The sequence below is a fragment of the Uloborus diversus genome, unplaced genomic scaffold, assembly GCF_026930045.1.
Source record: "Uloborus diversus isolate 005 unplaced genomic scaffold, Udiv.v.3.1 scaffold_374, whole genome shotgun sequence".
Lineage (NCBI taxonomy): Eukaryota > Metazoa > Arthropoda > Arachnida > Araneae > Uloboridae > Uloborus > Uloborus diversus.
Window position 1 is genome coordinate 1 of NW_026558543.1, and position 20,379 is coordinate 20,379.

Consider the following 20,379-nt stretch of genomic DNA (forward strand, 5'->3'; position numbering starts at 1 on the left):
GATGAATGACACCTTTTTGTATCTGCCGGATATGAAGAAAGACTTTCACTTGTATACAGATGCAAGTAAGATTGCGATAGGTTGCGTCCTGGCGTAGTTGGATACAGAAGGATTTCCACAACCCGTGGCCTTTGGAAGTAGGAAATTGAATTCTGCGGAAACTCGATATTCGACGACTGAAAGAGAGGCCTTAGCCATTGTGTATTTTGCAAATTATTTTAAACAATATCTGCTGGGGAAACTATTTTATTTGTACACGGATCATGCGCCTCTGACTAGCTGCTTTAAGCTTAAGGATTCATTCTGCAGAATAGCCCGGTGGGTTTTATCGCTTTCCCAGTTCGAATTTCAAATAAAATATTTGCCGGGGAAAATTAACACGGTGCCGGATTTTTTGTCCAGAAATGTTTCTGAATATGAGACACAAAATAGGGAGGTTCAATTCAATGAATTGAGTGAGATGGGCCCGGTTAAGGCTGAAATTTCGGTTGAAAAATTGCGAGAGGAACAGGAAAAAGATAGAGCATGTATTAGGATAAAGAACAACCTGTTAAAAAATAGCCCGATAAATCCGGATAAACTGAAATTTTTCTTAGAGAATAAAATTTTGGTATGCAGAAACAGAAATTCCAAGGGGGAAAAAGATATTAGGTACGTTGTGCCACAGTCGTTGGTGCGAAAAATATGTGAGATTTATCATGACAGTCCGCAAGCGTGTCATCCCGGGATTAAGAAAACTTTTAACAAAATCAAAAGTATGTTTTATTGGCCGAGAATGGGGGCTCAAATCGTAAACTGGGTGAAATCGTGTCAGAGTTGTATGGAACGAAGGGCACATCTGCCAGGGTGTTTGGCTCCATTGCAGAGAGCTCCTATTCCGGCAGGTCCATTCGAAAAAGTCGCTTTCGACATAGTAGGTCCCTTGCCTGTCACTGAAAGGGGTAATAGATATATCATTACCTTTACTGACTATTTTACAAGGTGGGTGGATGCTTTCCCTGTGTCTACGATAGGCAGTGATGTCATCGCGGATGTAGTGATGCAATTCATTAGTCGTTATGGGACACCCAAAAAATTTTTGTCAGACCGGGGGTTGAATTTGCTAAGCAATGCAATGAAGGAAGTATACCGGAGTTTGAATATAAAAAAATTAGATACCCTGGCGTGGAGACCACAGAGTAATGGGTGCGTGGAAAGATATCACAAAACGTTAGGTAATGCGCTTTCGCATATAGTAAATTCCGAACATGATGACTGGGATATAAAACTGCCCTTTGCTCTCCTGGCGTATAGAACGTCTGCACACGAGTCGACCGGTTTTGCACCGGCATGGTTAATGTATGGAAGAAATTTAAATCTGCCTCATGAGTTTCTGGAAAAGGCGACTCCCTTTTCTTATGCGGATAATATGCATTATGCTAATGAGCTACTGAAGAAATTACATGAATCATACACCACAGTGAGACACAATTTGGAAAATGCGGCTGAGACAAATGAAAACAGACGAGAAAGGCAAAGTAAAATACGGCAATTTAAAGTAGGGGATGAAATATTTTGGTATAATCCAGCTGTGAAGCCAGGGCGCTCAAAAAAATTGAGTAAACATAATGAAGGTCCTTTTCTAATTTCTGAAATTATCTCTCCAGTAGTGGTAAAAATTAGGCACGCAAAGAAATCAAATTACGTCAGGGTGGTACATATAGAGAATATTGCTTTGGCCACTCCCAGATTTCCCTTAGTTGACCCGGATACTGCTACCACAGATATGGGTCAAATAAGAACACAACAAGGTTGTCAAACACAACAAGAAAATACAAAAGAGGAGGGAAATTCAACTGGGAGTTTGCCTCTTGATGTCCAAATGATGCCTGGTCTCTTAGGTCGTTTTGTCCCACATGTTGTGCATCCTTATAATTTGCGGCCTAGAGTGAATGGAAGAGTTGTTCAATAAAAATATACTTGTGCATATTTTTTTTTTGAGGGGGAGGGCATTTGTACTGCCCAAAAGCGTAGTGGCAACAGTTGGAAATGACGCAATGGATATAAGGCAGTACGAAAGAGCTGAAGTTCCCTTTTTTACGCATATCATCTCGCCTTGCGTGCGTGGCTGAAACAGCCTCTCGAGTTTCGTTAAAATGGTGAATGTGGGGATGGCCCTTTGCAAGGTTAAGTGCAGATAAATGTTCCTCGCTAAGATGTAAAGTCTCGGCATCACATAAGTGAACCAAGAATCTATCAGAGTCTTCTGCCAGACTAAATTCATCGCTGTGTCGGAAGTGGAGGCCCCATGGACCAGACCTGGGAGCTAATGAACGCATCGGATGGTTGGAATTTATAAGTCTTGTGGCCCGTGAGAATGAATAGCAGGAATGGGAGTTCGGAGCTACCGGCAGCGGCCGAATCCTCAAATCATTCAGCCTACGCTAGATCTTTGAAGCAAGGTCGAATTGGTGCCTTTTGTACTGCGTGTGAGATTTTTAGTGTTTGATGCCTCGTCGTAGAATTCAACCCCTGTGAAGTAATGTTTTAATGTATTACATGAGAACTTTTTAATTTGTGCAAATTGTGGTATTATATTGTTATAGGCTAATGATATTTTAATGTGTGTAAAATGCAATTTTCATATTAGTTAATTTTAAGACGAGAGTTATTTGGGCTTGGTGCTTTTGTAAATATGTATAGGCGGAAACTCTGGCCGTGTAATAACTAATGTATTTTAACTTTTATTGGGGGTTATTTTTAGAGTTAGTATTTGATCAAGGAGTAGTTTTAAATTCTTTTAAATGCACTATTCTTGCAATTGTATTTGTGTTATAATGCTGCATCTTAACCATGCCACCTAGTAAGAATAAAGCTGTTTCTTTCTTTAAAGAATTGTAATTAATGTGATCTTGGGTATATGTTTTGGTGTTTCGCGTACTGTACGTTTCGTCAGTACATTTTTATGCGTTTTGCGAACAGATTTAAATTCCAAAGAAACTCTAATAGGTTTTTGAAAATGTGTGTACGCATTTTAGTCGAAGAAAAATTATCATTTCACATCAGAAGGGATGGAAGGCATCGTGGTTTTTTTTTATTCAACGAACTTCCTTTAAATTCTTAGCACGGGCATCGCCGTGCGGGTACTGCTAGTATAATATATATATGAGCTACAACTCGCGGGAAACAATGGCGGCTTTTTCGTCGAATGGCCCACAGAAATCTCGCATTTGAATTGGCAGTGTCCATTCGAAAGTTAGCGAGAAAATTTTAATTAATTCTAAAGTATTTTATTCAAGGAAGGATAGAAAATGGTGTTTTTGTATTCTCTTCCTCTGTATTTTTTACTCCACTGGAATACATTTGTGACACTTTACAAAAAGCTTCGCCGTGCATCGCTTTTTGTTCTCCTCCTAAATTTGGCAAGCTTCCTGCTGGAAGATATTGACACATCGCACCATGGCAAGGAACGTGACACAATTAGAAAAAAAAAAAGAAAAAAGCAGCAATGGAGAAAATCAAGGTTTTAAGCAATATTTCTTTTAAGAGATTTAGACTCAAACATTAAAATACGCACAAACAATTTATACTGTAATGTTTACTTGTTAGTTTTTGTTGTCACAAGAAATAATGCACATGCTTAAAGTTCGAAAAAAAAACGAAGTCTTTTAAATTATTAAAATTTTCATGATGTGTCACTATAGGTAATATCGTTTTTACGCCACCGCCCACCGCGCACCAGTTATGTAAGCTAATTTTGCGAGTTTTGTGATAAGAAAGAGCATTAAACTTGGGTTTTAAATCAATGCCTAGTACGTGCTGTTTTCCCAAGTTTTGCGTTCTGTCACTTTTCTTCCCGGGGTGTGACATGTTTCAGGCAAAAATTATAAAATCTTATTCGCCAGGGGAAAAAAATAGGCGCCAGTTCAATTAAAGAAGGCAGAAAATATTCTCATTTTGACTATTCGAAAGACACATTTCTGCTAGAACCTCAATTATTGAAAAAAGAAAAAAAAAAAGGATAATAGTATAGCATTGTTTTTGCGTCGTTTCAGGAGGGAAGGGAAACGGCGTATAACTGATTTTTTTTTTTTTTTTCAATGCTTATTTCCGACATTATTGTAAAAACAATCTCTTAGAATACAGTTTAGTGAATGAAGTCAGAACGGCCGAACTGACAACACTGGCGAAACAAAACGCTGAACCTGCGCATCGGCAGGTGTTGACCATCGGCCTCCACCGTTGTTCAGTTGAGCCTCGTTTGTTTTCCGTGTAAGACTTATTTCATGAAGTGCTTGTTTAGTGCGTTGGATCTTAACCGAGAACACAAAAATAAATGAACATTTTCGTGTCAATTTACATTTTCGTGTCAGATCAATTTTGACTCTGACTAAACAGCTCCTGGCAAAAAAGTGGATGGCGCAAATTGCACATCCACCATACTCGCCAGATATTGATCCTCCAGACTTCTTTCTAGTTCTACTACTTAAACTCGCTTTGAAAGAATGGAGATTTGACGATATTACTGACATCCAACAAAACGTGTGACTATGCTTTTGAACTCTATCTCAAAAGAATCTGCTATACTAGTCCTGAAACTTAGCAAAAAGTCTTCTTTTGGGATAGACTTTTTGCTAAGTTTCAGGACTAGTATAGCAGATCTCAGCAGTGCATGGTTATGAAAGATGACTATTTCGAGGGATAGTAAGGTAACTTTCGTTATTATTTCCTCGACGTTAATGTTCAGGATTGTTCACCGAACTTTGTTGTCAGAAGTTGCATACTATGATGTAAAAGATTTTTACATACAGACATTTAGCTTAAAAAGCAATCTTTTATCGTGTTTGGCTTGCTGATTGCCTTTGAGCATTGATTATCGCATAATGAATTGAATTGAGTTCTTTAAATATTTTTTCACTTATGTTTTGAACAAAATAAGTTTTAAGTTTATCGATACAGTCCATTGTTTCGTTAAAAGAAAGTATTGTCCATACCTGAGAGGTATCACGCCTAGAAGTCGAGAAAGATGGTCAAGCAGCAATTTTTCAGTTTTAGGAAGGTGAAAACATCGTCTAACCGAAATTCTGTGACGTATAAACGATAAAGTTTTGTATTAATAGGGAAATGAACTATTCGAGAATTTATGAAAACAACGTGTACGTGTAAATAAGAGTATGAACGTTGCTTTACTGTAATTCAAAACTTCAAGAAAATTTCCCTGTTTAGTTCAAAATGCTTCAAACGACATACTAGATCTTACTAACTGTAAGATTATATGTATGTACCAATCTGTTTTCTTGTAAATTGGGAACTACCAATCTGAACTGAGTATGGTGACTGAATAAATTAACTCTTCAATTATGAATAAATTTAAAAAATACCAACTTATTTAATTTTTTTACTAAGGTTTACTTTTAGGTCTCTGTCACTTTTAATTATTAATAATACGTTGTGCAAAAAAAATGCTGATGAATGAAAAATCTAAATTTTTGTATGTGTAAATATTACTTTGATTGCAAATTATCACTTTGCATGGAGTTTTAAAAGTGATAATTCGCTACATTAAAAGCTATTTTAATCGAGTTGATTTTTTTCACTCGTTCTGAAAGAACTATAGTCGTCAAGGAATTTTTTCGAAGTGAAACTTTTTATGCGACTGCTTTAAAATCCTGATCCTAAACCTTTTTGTGTAACGAAAGTGGCGTAGTTGTTTTTTAATTGTTGCCAAAAACAATAAAAAATCAGAGCAATTATAAAGTTAGTTTTGTTAATCATTTTGAACACTTCAAATAGTGCAAATTTTCGAAGATTTCTTTGATTTAAGTCAAGTCATCCGTTTAAAAGTATAACCCACATTGCTTAGATTCAGCCTTGTGATTAGTTATCTTCTATTAATCAAATTAGCTTTATAATTACACCTTTTTCATTGCTTTTGGCAACAATTAGAAAACTGGTTTTGAGTATTGTTTAGTTTTTTATTTGTTTATAATCTGTTTTCTTCATTTATATAAACAATTTTGTTTTGAATATGCCTAAGTCAAGCGCAGAAATAACAAGAGGTTGGTATGAGAGAAAACGTGCGGGTAAAGTGACGGTTTAGAATGCAAAAAGAAAAGAAAAGAAAAAAGGAAAAGATAAATTTCACTTCTTTCGTGTGTCTTTACGATGCACATTTTTTTAAATAGTCATCTGGGTTTCGTTAGACCCTGTGTATCAGAGGCGAATACAAAAAACCATTTTAGAGGGGTCATGCTGAAGAACGCCCCCCCTCCCCCCCTTCCACGAACGAAGCTACGGTTTTGGGTACCAAAAATTTCTGAAACCTCTTGCGGGCAATAAAAAGCACCAAATCGGCCAGGAATAAGTCACCTAGCTGTGGATAAAGATTGCAAATTAATTTCATATGCAATGAATGAAGTAGTATTTCAAATATTTACTTTCAAAAATAATTAATGAATTGAAAAGATAATGTAATCGTTTACGCGTTACATGCATAAAGTGTTTGAACACAATGTGGACGGATACTGTTGTCGACGGTGTGTGTGGGGGGGGAGGGGGGTTCATGACTTCCATGACCCTCCCCTCGTATACGCCACTGCTGCGTATAATTAATATGCATAAAAAATATGAAAACAAGTAAAAGAGAAACGTGATTCATTATGACTCCTGTACGAATGTCAGATAAAGAGCACACAAGCCTTGGAATACAACCAATTTGAGATACATCTTCAATAGCTGGAATTATCTTTTGGCGCCAACGGAGGTAAGGCTTCGTTATCTGTGATGCTAAAATGGCAGCCGTCGGGAACGTTGAACAAAAAATATATCGAATAAAGATTATAATGCCCTTAAACTTAAACAACTTATTCTTCCTGCCTTAAAATTCACTTCATCCGTGAGAAATAATTTTGGCACATTCATTAACTGAACAGGGGCGCCAGGGGCGGATACAAAGGGAGGGTCATCATAAGGGTCATGACCCCCCTCCGAAAGAAGTACGAAAGAAAATAAGTTATGGTTTCTTGATTACAACGTTCAAAAATTGCAGTTAATCGTAATAGCTTTATGTTTAATTATAAAGCATTCAATAAAATTTATTTTTAAAAAAATTTTGAAGAAGTAATATTGGTGGTACAATAAAGCAATTTGTACAAAGCTGTATATCGCCTTTCCCTTCTCTCATATTTTTAAATTAGATTTTATTGGCTGCTTTAGAATTTACCTAAATATGAAGAAATTGAAATTAAATGCAATTTTCGAGTGTTGTAATTAAGAAATCATGTATTTATTTTATTTTAAGCTTTTTAGTGCGAACCAAGCTTAAAGAAGTCTTTAGATTAAAAAAAAAGCACAATTTTATATTCTATTTTAAAGTTTTCTCGCTTTGAAGTTCCTTTGAGATTAGACTTTTTTAAATCAAAAAGGTATTTACTTGCTACTGCTACCTCTCCTTACTGTAAAAAAATAAATAAATAAACAAATGAAAATAAAACTAAAATCGGTATTCACTTTTGCTCTAACATAAATGTATTGCACATTAAGAGAAAAAACGTTAGCGCTAACCTGCTCTAAAGTGTTGTAAATTCGTATGCTCGAATTTTAAAACAATATTGACGAAGTATATGGTGAAAAAAGATTTTCGAAACGCTTTTACTCGGATGACTTGACTTGAATCAAAGAAAACCCTGTATTATTGGAAATGTTTTAAATGGTCAAAAACAGCGAAAATTGAATTAGTTTGTTAACTTTATTAACAAAACTAGCAGTGCCTGCACGGCTTTGCCCGTAGTAGAAAATTAAAAGGTCATTTAATTCGCCTGTATATTTACAAATAATGGATGATGTATTTCTCGCCAATATGCTGTTTTAATTTGCTCGTACAAGTTATGGTAATTCGCTCGGTGCAGAGGAATTAAGTGCACCAATGGTGTAAAATTAAAATTTAATAGAAAAAGAACAAAATCGAATTTTCCAAAAATCGCTTCGAGGTGCACACTCCCATGCTACGAACTTATTTTGTGCCAAATTTCATGAAAATAGGCCGAACGGTCTAGGCGTTATGCGCGTCACAGAGATCCAGACATTCAGACAGAGAGATTTTCAGCTTTATTATAAGTAAAGAAGATTAACTTTATATTGCAATTATTCTTCACTTTTTTTTTCTTTTTTTTTTTTGCAACAATTAAAAAGTGGAACCGCATACATAAGGATAGAGAAAGGAACTTAACAACTAGTCTTTAAAAATAAGGAAAGTTTTTTGCTTTTCTTTTTAGTTTCGGCAGTAAAAATTTATCAACGAAACATTTTAATATACACTATATAACAATGTAGGTCTTTGGGATTTTAGCAAAATCATATGTTTGCGTCCAATCATGCTAAAGTATCTCTTGAACCTTCAAAAGTGCAGTTCCGTATTATTTTATGGCAGGTTATAGGCTGTATAATATTGGAAAAGTTGTTCAAATATTCATGATAATGTCTGCCAGTTTTCAAGATCAACATTATCTTCGCAAACAGAGCTAAACAAACGTTACCAAGGCAACAAAACATTTTAAACGAATTTTCAAAACACGAGTAATAACAGTGATGAAGTATTCGTAGGAATGATATCAGCTTCTGCACTAAAGCATGGAGGGGTTGCGTTAAATATTTACTGACTTAGTTGACACCGTATTTTTATTGATTTTAGTTGAATAAGTATTTTATTCTCAACTAGTGGTACCCGCACGGCTTTGCCCGAAGTTAAAAATTAAAAGGTCATTTGGTTCGCCTGTATATTTACAAATAATGGATGACGAATTTCTTGCCAATTGGCTATGTTCATTTGCTTGCCCATGTTACGGTTCCACATTATGATAATTTCGTAATTTACTCTTCCACGTTGTGATAATTTGCTCGGTAAAATGTTCTTAAAATTGAAATAGAAAAAGAACAAAATCGAATCTTCGAAAAATCGCTTCGAGGTGCACACCCTCATGCTACAAACTAACTTTGTACCGAATTTCATGAAAATCGGCGAACGGTTTAGTCGCTGTGCGCGTCACAAACATCCAGACAGAGAGACTTTGAGCTTTATTATTAGCAAAGATAAAGATAATAATATTTCTGATTAAAAGATTTCTTTTTATCACAGAAATGGCTGCAGTAACATTTTTGAGTTGCCGAAAATTTCGCTGCTCACTCTATATTCTTGCAGTACCCTGCAGTAATATTTGTGAACTGCTAAAATTGGTGCATATTTAGGGGTGCGCCCTAATAATAATACGTATAAAAATGGGAAAATTTGCATCAAAGTAAACAAATTTAGAAATTTTCAACTACCCGACTGTTATTATTTCTTTCCTCTTTTTTTTTTTTTTAAAGCAAGATTATAGTTTTCAATTTCACTTTATCGTTGTCTGCCGTTCGCACATTTTATTCGTTCTGTAATTAGTAGATAGAGAGTCACATGATCCATTATCATTGTGTGACGAATTCATGTAAGCTAAAATATTGAGAGAGTAACAGAATTGCGTTTCTGGTAACAAATAGTATCGTCTGCTTTTTTCATGTAAAAATGCGATATTTTTTCTTTCTTTCCCTGAAATTTCTTTCTAATAGGATATTTTTGGTACTTGTCATCATTTCTGTACATTCTTTGTATATTATAAACTTTAAACACTTATATACCGTAATTATGAATGATTATTCTTTAAATCATATCTAACTTAAAAATTTCTTGTGGCAAAAGTGCTTAAACGAATTCATTTAGGATATCATGTTTCCCCCCCCCCCCCCGTCTCATTTTGGTTTGCTTTAAAATAAATATTTTTTTCTTTCTCTTTGTCTTTCAACTAAAATTGCAACTGCGCACATTTCATTCTGCATCTACAATTTATTTTTTGATGATTGTTCCATGTATTATGCTGCAACTTTTAAAATATTAAAATTGATGATAAAATTAATGTCTGCTATTTAATCGATAGAAAAAATCAGAAAAGACAAGCTGAAACTTATTAAAAATTATAAATTTGGAAACACGAAGAATCGGCTACCGAGCATAGAAATTCGAAAAGAAAGAAGGAAGAGCGTTTTGAAAAATAAAGAACACCGTTTCAAAACATGTTTGCAATACCGATTACGAAAACTTTGATTTTTATCAAAAACAAATTCAGTTTTTCAAAGATAAGAACTTCCACTTATTAATAAGAACAGAACACATAAAATGGGGTTGTCACTGCTGTACTCTTAGTCACTGAAGTTGACAGAATGAGCAAAAAAAAAAAAAAAAAATTATATATATATAAATAACATGGATCCAGAAAATACTTTCATTTTCCTCAAGTTATTTTTTTAATTAATTTTTTAGATGTCCGATTTTCAAACAAGGCGTGATCTTTATGACGTCACAAGTGATGTACTTTGGCGCTCTACTCCATTCCCGCGCAAAATGTTTACGCTTACTGTCTACCGCATTTCCAGATTTTGATAATTTAGCAGCAAATTAAATATTGCGCTCTGCGCTAATGGCATCAGTAAATGGCATTTCTTCATTTGTGATGTCATGTGCAAAAGCGTAAAAAATGAAATTGAATCTGTGCACCGATTTAAATATTTTTTTATAAAAAGTAAACTTTGTCAAATTATTTTAAAAATGGTCAATTAAGCGTGCTCTTTCAGAAAAAAATACTTGTAAAATTTCTGAAATGACCCCATTACGACTACTATTGCTTCACCGCAAATGCTTGGAGAATTTCATACGTATTACTCGTTTTAATCACTTCTTACAGTCTAAGAATTCCCACTTTAAACATAAAGTATACTATTAATGTTCTCGAAAATGTTGTGAAATACAACCCAAATGTATTTCAAACTTGAATACATTACACGAAACAATGCAACAAATGATCAGAATACTTCCAATGAATGAAAAGTTTGGAAAAGTATTTTGGAATGGCCGCTGTTAGGAAGGAGAAATTTACGTGAATGGAAACTTTCTACTTTCGTGCACATTTTACGTCTTCGATATTAAATTAGTAATTGGGTCAGAATGTGTGGTTGAAATAAACTTTGACAAACTGAATATAGGTCAGTCTAATATGGAATGGGTGAATTGTTCTACGGAGGTGAAAGTATGCACTTCCAATGTGTTAAAAAGCAACACTCAATTTTCATTGGGAAAGGGACGGAATATCCGCTTTCGAACAATAGTTGTTAAAGAAGCTTTTAAAACAAAGGGACTATGGAGAAGGAATGATGAATGAATTTCTTCCCGTAGTTCCTTCCCCCCTTTCCATATTATATTTGCTTTTTACACTTGTTACAGCGTAAGTAGCAAATATAATGTTTTATGATCACACATTAAAAAGAAGAGCATTAGATCTAAATTCAATTTTAAAACGCAATGATTGTGTCGCCGCAGCCAATGAAATCTTTGAAAAATTATGACGTAAAAAAATAGGGCTGAAATTCACAATCGTCATTTGGCAACAGCTCGCAAGCAAAAATGCGTCTGAAAATCCTCATTTATATAATAGTCAATGATTGAGTAACGCTCCTCATCAACAAAGAAACTCGCGCCACGGAATGATAATTTGATAATATCTTTTGGTAGTGTTTTAAATAGAGGGAAATGCTTTATTGCCACAAGGCGGAATTGGATCCGGTAACTTAACTGTTTTACTGATAAGATTGTGTCATTTCAGGGGAATGAAGTAAAGGAAAAGTGGTCAACAATAAACGATATCTACTGGAGTTTAGGGTTCATCCACTGGAGGGTTAAAATTTCAACTATCAAAATATCACCAAACAGTCAATTGCTTCGTTCAATTGTAGAAACAATTTCCATCCGACGACGGGCGATTTTTTAGTTTTTATGAATCAAACCTATAATGCTTCGCAAAAAAAAAAAGTTAGTCCATGACTATTATTTGGATCATTGCGACATCATTCAAAATTCATATAGAAAAGATAGCGTACCCCTCGAGTGCAAAAGGATGCATTGGGCCCGGCCGGGATTTGAACCCGGGACCTCTCGCACCCAAAGCGAGAATCATACCCCTAGACCACCGAGCCAGCTGTAAGGAAGGAGAAAGAAATGAAAGCAATCGCTGTCTCGTTAACATGGACCATTTTCTGCCGCAGAGCGTGGAAGGTGCAATGTACGGTTCAAGTTATCAAACAATGGATCAAAAGTTTCTTAATGAGAAAAAAATAATTCTTAGAAAATTGACAATGCTTTAAACATTTGTGTTATTTAAAGATTTCAGATTTAGGGGGGGGTTTTTTTTGTGTCAGCGTCAGCTTTACGGCACTTTACCTTACCATTCCAAAATTGAAGAACGCGAAGTGCGTAGAAATTTTAACCTCAAAATTTCGCAGGATTTTAAAACGCTTGAAGTAAACACCATGACGAAATTGACGTGACTGATAAGTACCGTCAGAAAATAAAGGCTTAAAATGATTTATTTTGTAACGTTTTACCGCGATTGCAGCAAGCTGACTACTTCAATATCGACAAACGCTGGTTCTCAGACTCCCGTGATGTTTTCGCAGGAGGACTTGATTTAGGGAGGGCTACTGCGCATATAAGAAAATTCCTTAATTTGGCTAAAATCCAAATACCGCTCTAAAAAGTATATCGAAAAATCACGTGGTTTCAAACGCAATTGATCGTGATAAATGTATTTGTGGATGCATGTGACTCCTAGTCAAGTCACGTGGGTTCAAATGTGATTTTACGCATGTGTGCTAATAAGACTGAATCGTATAGTTAAACTTGATTAAAAAAAAACAATGTTCACCGTCTACTTGACGCTGATTTGTTATTTTCTACGCTAAACACACTCCGCCAAATACCGTTTTTCTGATCTATTTTTCAGTGAACGCAATATAGTTGATCCAAAGGACTTATACCTCGCGTAATTACCATAATTTTAATCTCGAAGCTTGATGTTTGTCAAGAACCTTTCGAGGCATTAATTATTCAAAAAATAAATAAATAAATAAATAAACCCAAAGTGGCAACCCCTTGGGTGCCAAATATAAAACATGCATTGTACGCATAAAAACATAAACATTGCATTGATTTGAAAACCATTAAAAATAATAATAATAATTTACGAATAAATAAATATGCGTGTTTGTGTGTATTATTTTTACCTCTCTTATACTCACACACATCAAATTATTATCTTCTTTCGAGGGGGAAAAACGCACAATCTCAATCAGACGTTAAAAAGAAAAACTTTTTTCTTTCTGACTCGGTATCATCCTTTGATAAGTTCATTGACCGTCGTAAACAGTTTTTCTGATTTCGTTTTATAAAGAAAAAAGTGATTATCACTTGAATGGGTTTGAATAATCTCTTTTACTTGTATGAGTTTCGAAAAAAAAAGTAATTAACCTGTGAATAAAAGAAAAATTGTATCTAAATGTTGTTCAGCCGAAAGCCAAAAATTTTCAGACACAAATTTATTTTTTAATAATTTTGTCATTCAACACTTTCTATACCACCATTAGCAAAACACTGATGTTAAAAAAACTGAGTCATAAGGAATTCATAAACTCTAAAATATTTGAATATTCATGATCTTGTGAATGTCAGCGTTCGAGAAAAAAAATGAAGTTGCTTAAAAAAAAGTAAAAAAAAAATAATTTGAACTTAGACATCTTGAATTCAAATTATGTTTTTCGCAATCACGAGTGTGTGTGTGTGTAGGCGTGTGTGTTTGTGTGTGAGGGGTATGTGTATGTGTGTGTAGGCATGTGTGGGGGGGGGGGTAGTTGTGTGTGGGGGTATGTTTATGTGTGGGTAGTTGTGTGTATGTGTAGGTGTGTGTGTGTATGTGTTTGTGTGTGTATGTGTAGGTGTCTGCATGTATGCGTGTGCATATGTGTTTTTGTGAGTAGGTGTGTGTGTGTGTGTGTAAGTGTAGGGAAGTAAGTGACGCAACCTGGAGACGGTTTTAGCATGAGGAGCAGCATCGTGAGGCCGGTCGACGGTGGTGGTGCAGAGGGAGGCGGGGGAGGGGGTTAATAAAATCATAGAAATTCAAAACTGTCAAGTGAGAACAATAAGCAATCGTGATTGCTCAAAAATGATGTTCTATACACGTTTTTTGAAGAAAATTTTTCTAATTTTTTTCTTTGTGTGAGTTTTTTTCTCACTCACTGCTGCTATTCCTTTTCTTTTTTCCTCTTACTTTCTTTCTTTTTATTTTTGAAAAACTTAATTTTTGAAAGAAAATTGAACAAAGCACCCAGAATTTTAATGAGAACAAGTTCCGTCCAAAAATAAACGAGCCTATTCTCCCGTATACTAACATCGACATTCTAGCGTTTGATCAATTTCTGTCAATTATCTAAGACTGCTAGTTATTTGTAGCATATCTTTTTTGCATTTAAAGTTCATTTTTTAAAAACAAAATACGTCTCTCTCACCTGTTGAAGTTGATCCGTAAAAATTAATTTCCACACAAAGTAGTGGCACTTTTTAAACAATGCAGCGAATGTATTTCTTCCATAAAAAAAGCTCTTGAATCTCTTTCAAAAATAAATAAAGACTGACAAACACACATTTTCCCTATGTCAATACCCTGCTTTCCAATTTTTGAGGTGATTGGATCAATTTTTGAATGAGCGATTCGATAGGTAAATATCAACCTCGTTAATCCGGGCGGGGATCCAGGTATTCCGAATTCATGAAAGTACGGATTGAGCGAAGTAACCAATCGATTGACTTTGAGGCAGTGAGAAGCAAAGGAGTGTAAGTAGACTTGTTGGTAGACTTGTTGGTCTAAGTATTTTTATTTATGTATGTAAGAAGACTTTATAAAGTTTCGAGTAAAATGCGCTTCATGTTCAGATCTTAGGCAGGCTTTCATTAATTTATTTTCTAAATCAATCATGTATAGCAGCACGCACCAGAACTATAATAGTGCATTCAGGGAGAATGATAGTGGAAGTAAACAGAGATGATTGCTGTTTGCCGCCAATATATGCCACTTCCATGAATTTATCATTGGATTGGCAATTCTTCTCCGGAACATTTCGTTTATCTGATTGGCGCTGTTTTCGCCATCCCATCGCCAATCAGGCAACGTTATCGCCAAGTGTCACTTTGCTTTATTTAGTTCCACTATCAGTTCTTACTGAGTTCACTATAGTACCATCTCTTGCCATTTCTATTTCTACTGATCATCTCCAAGTTTTTAATTTTGGTACTTACATCCCTTTTGCTTATCACTGCCTCATTTGAATCGAAGAATAAACAAACTATGTACTCTACACAGTAAAAACTAACTATTGAATTCTACAGAATGAAATGTAAAACTGCAAAGAGAAAATTACAAAAATACAAAATACATTATTGCTCTAACTGGCTTTTAATTTATACAGCATGTGCATCAAAATAGCTGTCCAGACTATGCGAAGGCTGGTTTACTGGAATCCGGATTAATAAGGTTTACTGTAATACATGATGTATTCTATATTCTTGAATTTTTAAATAAAAAATTACACTGTATCTGGTTGTATTTCAGAATACTACGTTGTATAATTTGAGTGCTTAGTTACTTTGAATTCTCCAGTGAACAAACAAGGTGTGTTTAAATAGGTGTGGTTAAAATAAGAAATAACAACGTCAAATAGCTCAAATTGCAGATTACTGCTGATACGTGTTTCGGCGTTACAAAAAACGCAATTTTCAATGCAAAAGAAATGAGCTTATAAGGGAAAAGACATCCGACAAAAGCCGAAGTCTTTTCATCCAGAAGATCATTTCTTTGGCATTGAAAAAGGAGTTCCTTGTAACGCCGAAACACGTGTCTGCAGTAATCTGCTATTTGACGTTGTTATTTCTTATTTTACTTTTTACACAAGAAGGTATTTATTTAACTTAAGGTGTGTCTTATTCTTCTTTTTAAGTTACCAATAGTTGATTTGAACTGTAAAAGTCCTTACAGAAAAAAGTCAATAAAAAGAGGGGGTTTTCCTTGAAATGGTTGACATAATAACAATTTCACTTTATGCTTGTTCTGCAATTGCAACTTCTCTTTGTCATTTAACCGATTTTTTTAAAAGCTTATTTTCCATTCTGTTGCATGCAGCAATCCAAAATCTTTTATAAACCTCCATAAATTACTTATTTGCAAACCATTAATACTTGTTTAAATGAGGAATCATTGAAAAAAGAATCTGGTTAGTAGGTTGAGATTATTAAAATTGACTAATTAAATTGAAAAGTCTCGGGTAACATTTCGTTGCCTCACTCGAAGCAACAGTAGGTAACTTAATGTTTCCTGAGATTAGATGTTCTGCTGTTGCTCTGAGGTGACGCTTTGAAGTATTTTTGTGACAATGACCCATAACGCAAGAACGAGTTTTTCGAAACAACGAATCTTTTAAAGAATTCGGGAAAATTGTTTCATTTTAATTTAAAAATTATTCTCTTACATACAGTTGAGTACATACTATATATTTCATATAGTTGTATTTATTTTATATAGTATATACTATATATTTTATGTAGTTGTATTATTTTGTATAGTACAGTCGGACCTCCATATGTCGAAGTAGCAAATTGCCGGAAAAAAATTCGATATATAGAAATTTCGATATATGGAAACACAATCTTATTTTATCATAAAAATATCCTAAAACATTAAAATTAAAACTAATTTTCGTGCATGAAACCCAACTTCTAATTTAAACGAGCATCGGATTAAAAGTTAAGAATTAAAAAATTAATAGAAATTACACTTTTGCGTCTTCACACATCTTCATTTTTCGTCAATTCAACTTGATCCGCAACATTAGGGTATTTCGTTTTGACAATGTGATCGAGAGAAAAAGAAAAACTTGAATAATTTTTACTGAAGTTAAAAGATTAAAAATGACAATCAACAGACAAAAGGGATAACTTGAAACTGATTTTACGGTGTTACTGGTAATAAGATTCGAAATGAACTTGACGGAATTTAAGAGCTCCAGATGGAACAACGACCTATCTACACACCTCTCAGCCCCAGATTCCATATGAGTTTCATAGCAACCTTTAGTGAACATAATATTCTCCCCTAACCTTCATTTTTCATGAAACAAACATTCTACAGCGGAAAAAAAAATCTACGAATGTATCGAGAAAACTTTCGATATATAGAGATTTGTTCGATATATAGAAACAATTTTTCTATGTAATGAACATGGAAACGTGCTGGAATTTCGATACATAGAAAATTTCGATATGTGGAAGTTCGATATATGGAGGTCCGACTGTAGTTGATTACATACTATATATTTTATATAGCTCAGCGGAAAAGAAAAAACGAAAATACAAATTAATCCTTCAATTGTGATTTTTTTTCAAGAAGGATGCTATATCACTGCGCTTGCGCTCTCTCTCTCTTCTTTATTTTACTTATTATGATTACTTATAGTAGATCGTCGAAAATCCGAACTAATTGGGACCATAGGTAGTTCGGATTTTCATATTGTTCGGATTTTCGAAGATAACCAAGAAAATATCTTTTAAGAAAATATTAAGCAATTTAATTAAATAGAGTGGTTATACAATGCGTACGTACATACCATACATAGCGCTACAATATGTAATTATTTAATTTTTAACAAAATTTCACAAAAATTAACTCTTACTATTTGCTGAACAGGAAGGAATATTTTTTAAAACTTTATGGGTGTTCATTTGGATTTTTGACGTTGTACTGTATTTTTTAAAATTTATTTAGCTTTTAGTTGTGTAGTTATGTACATTAAACAAGAATTTATTTTTCTATTCTTTTTCAAAAGGAAGTACTCTTAAAATTCCCCATTTAAGTTTGTTTTTATTTCTTTTCTTCCGTCGAATGATTAAGATTTTTATGTGCTTAAATGCTGTCATAACAGAGCATGAAATTCTAAAATTTATTATTCACAAAAGAAAGACACGCTAAAGTTTCTACTTTTTTTATGATCGATAAAAGTTTCTAAGTTGAAATAATCCGAGTCGTGAATAGAAAAAATGTTTATGGGCTTAAAAATGTTGTGTTCGCCATCTCATCTCACTGATTGCAATTCGTAAAGATGACATGAGTTTTCATGGAGAATCAAATTGTCTGTCGTAAAAACTCGGCAAATAATGTGCTATCGTTTACAGCAAAACTTCATAATATGCTAAAAGAAATATTACCTACATCACGCGGGCAAATTATAATTTTTAAATGGCTTAAAACAAATTTTACATTTTACGTTCCAGGGAACTTGTGAAATCCTCAATAAACATATAGTAATTTTAACGTTTTATTATTATTATTTAGTTTTTTATTGAAGCGTGATTAATACATAATTGTAACTTATGTTGGGTAAATTCGAATAAACGTGATGGGATATTCTGATTATTCAGAATCATTCGAGAATTCGAATGTGGCGCTTTGATTTTGTTGTTGTTTTGTCCATGAAAAGTGCAGAGTCAAAAATAAGATCAAAAGCATGGAACAGCTTTGGCGACTTCGATGAGCTTCACAGAAAACAAAAACTGATTTTATGGACAAGACCAATACAATATTGAAGAGTTTGGTATGCATGTGCTGTACAGTCAAAGATGTGATTTGGAAACAGTTGGATGTGGTATTTTTGTTTGTCTAGTATGATTGTAGAAATAGTTCGACCGTTAGATAGATTCGATTAACTGACCATCGAGTGATTCTTTAAAGCGGTCAGATATTAATCTTTTTTTTTTTTTTTTAAATGGTTTCATAATCCAACGCTCGGTTATTGAGTGATTCTTTCGAATGGCTCATAATCTAGTAATAGGTCATCAATGCATTCTTTCCGTTGTTTCTGATACTGAACAATGAATAATTTTTTGGGCCCTTTTAAACTAATTTTTAACATTATTGACTTTTTACATAAAAAGATTTGAGTTTTTTCACGAAGGTGGTAATGTTAAAGAGTTTGAATCTTTCAAAAATACCGTGAAACTTGTGTAAGTTGACTACTTGCGGTGCACTACTTTACTGGTCTACTTAAACAGATGGTCAACTTACAGAGGTTGATTTATATGATACGGGATAATTCCGTGATTGAAAAAAGCGGTCAACTTAGACAGGTGATCAACTTACAAGGGTGGTCAACTTCACAGGTTTTACTGTACTTTTAAATTATTAAACAAAAGAAATTCCTTTTAATGCAGATTATACGTCAATAGAGCTGCACGATAAAATGTGTTCGAAGTGAATCCGCTTGCTCGATCACGATTCATATAAAATCAAATTTCTCTGTTGACTCAATTTTGTATCAGAATAAAATGAATCTTTTTGTATTAATTAATTAATTAACTTTTTTACAGCTTTTATTCAATGTACTTGCAGGGTAGAGTAAATTTATTTATTTACATTTACTCTACCCTGCGAATTTTAATCATAGACTAATAATAAGAGTTATTATTAGTGTATGGTTTGAATGGTTTGGTTGGAAAAGCTTTTTAATCGTTACCAAAAATTAAAATAAAGAATAGTAATTCTTTACCTAATTGTTTCTCAAGTTGACAAATTCATTTCAAAGAAAGCTGAAGCTGAGCACAGAACTGTGAATTTTAGACTTTTCAGTCTAATTGAAGAATATTGCAAACAACCCAGGTTCTTGAGAATTTTCTCCGTTCAAGCAATCAATTTAAATCTTCTTTTTTTATTTATTTATTTATTTTTTTTTTTAACTTTTTTGGAACATATACGTACTTAAGAAAAAAGTGAATACCTTTGTGCCGAAAAGTAACAGGAAACAATCAACTTCCTGTAGCACAAGTATACATGCTATTACTGAATACACGTGTAACGGAGCAGAAACCCAATTTTCAATTCAAAATTGTGAACTTTTGGACGAAAAGACAGTCGGATGTAAAAACATCCGACTTTTACTGGATGTCTTTACATCCAAAATCTCGCTCCAAAATTTTGAATTGAAAGAGTGATTTATGAGAACCCCGAAACACGTGTATCAAATAATCTGAATAATTGTGCTATGAAACGTTGGCTATTTCATTGTTACATATACGTACTTGTTTCACTAGTTAAATACGAAAATAAATTTCCAAATAGATTTGAAGTAATTTCAATCCAACTCATCACACTAATCCTTAACCTTCTTGGCTGCTTGAGATCATTACTGCGCCAAAGAGCGTGAAAATACAAGATGTTGGCAGGAAAGATACACTGCCAACATCGTGCTTCTGAAACCACCGACAGCTAAATGTTGAGTAAATCTTCATTAGGGTGGCATTTATGCAATACGACCTGCCATTCTTCTCGCACTGACTCATGCACGGCGCTCAACCCGTTTGACTCAGTGCCAGGAATACGTCTTCAGCATTGAAGACGAATCGCCCTATGCTGCTCACGGATAAAAGTCAGATTTCTTTTTCCAGAT

At 34.1% G+C, this 20,379-nt stretch overlaps 1 non-coding gene across 1 annotated transcript; it reads right to left on the reverse strand.

Moving 5' to 3' along the window:
* Positions 1 to 11,961: 11,961 nt before the first annotated feature.
* Trnap-ugg (transfer RNA proline (anticodon UGG)) lies at positions 11,962 to 12,033 on the reverse strand. Its single transcript has one exon. It is a non-coding gene; the product is annotated as a tRNA-Pro (tRNA).
* Between the last annotated feature and the right edge of the window lie 8,346 nt (positions 12,034 to 20,379).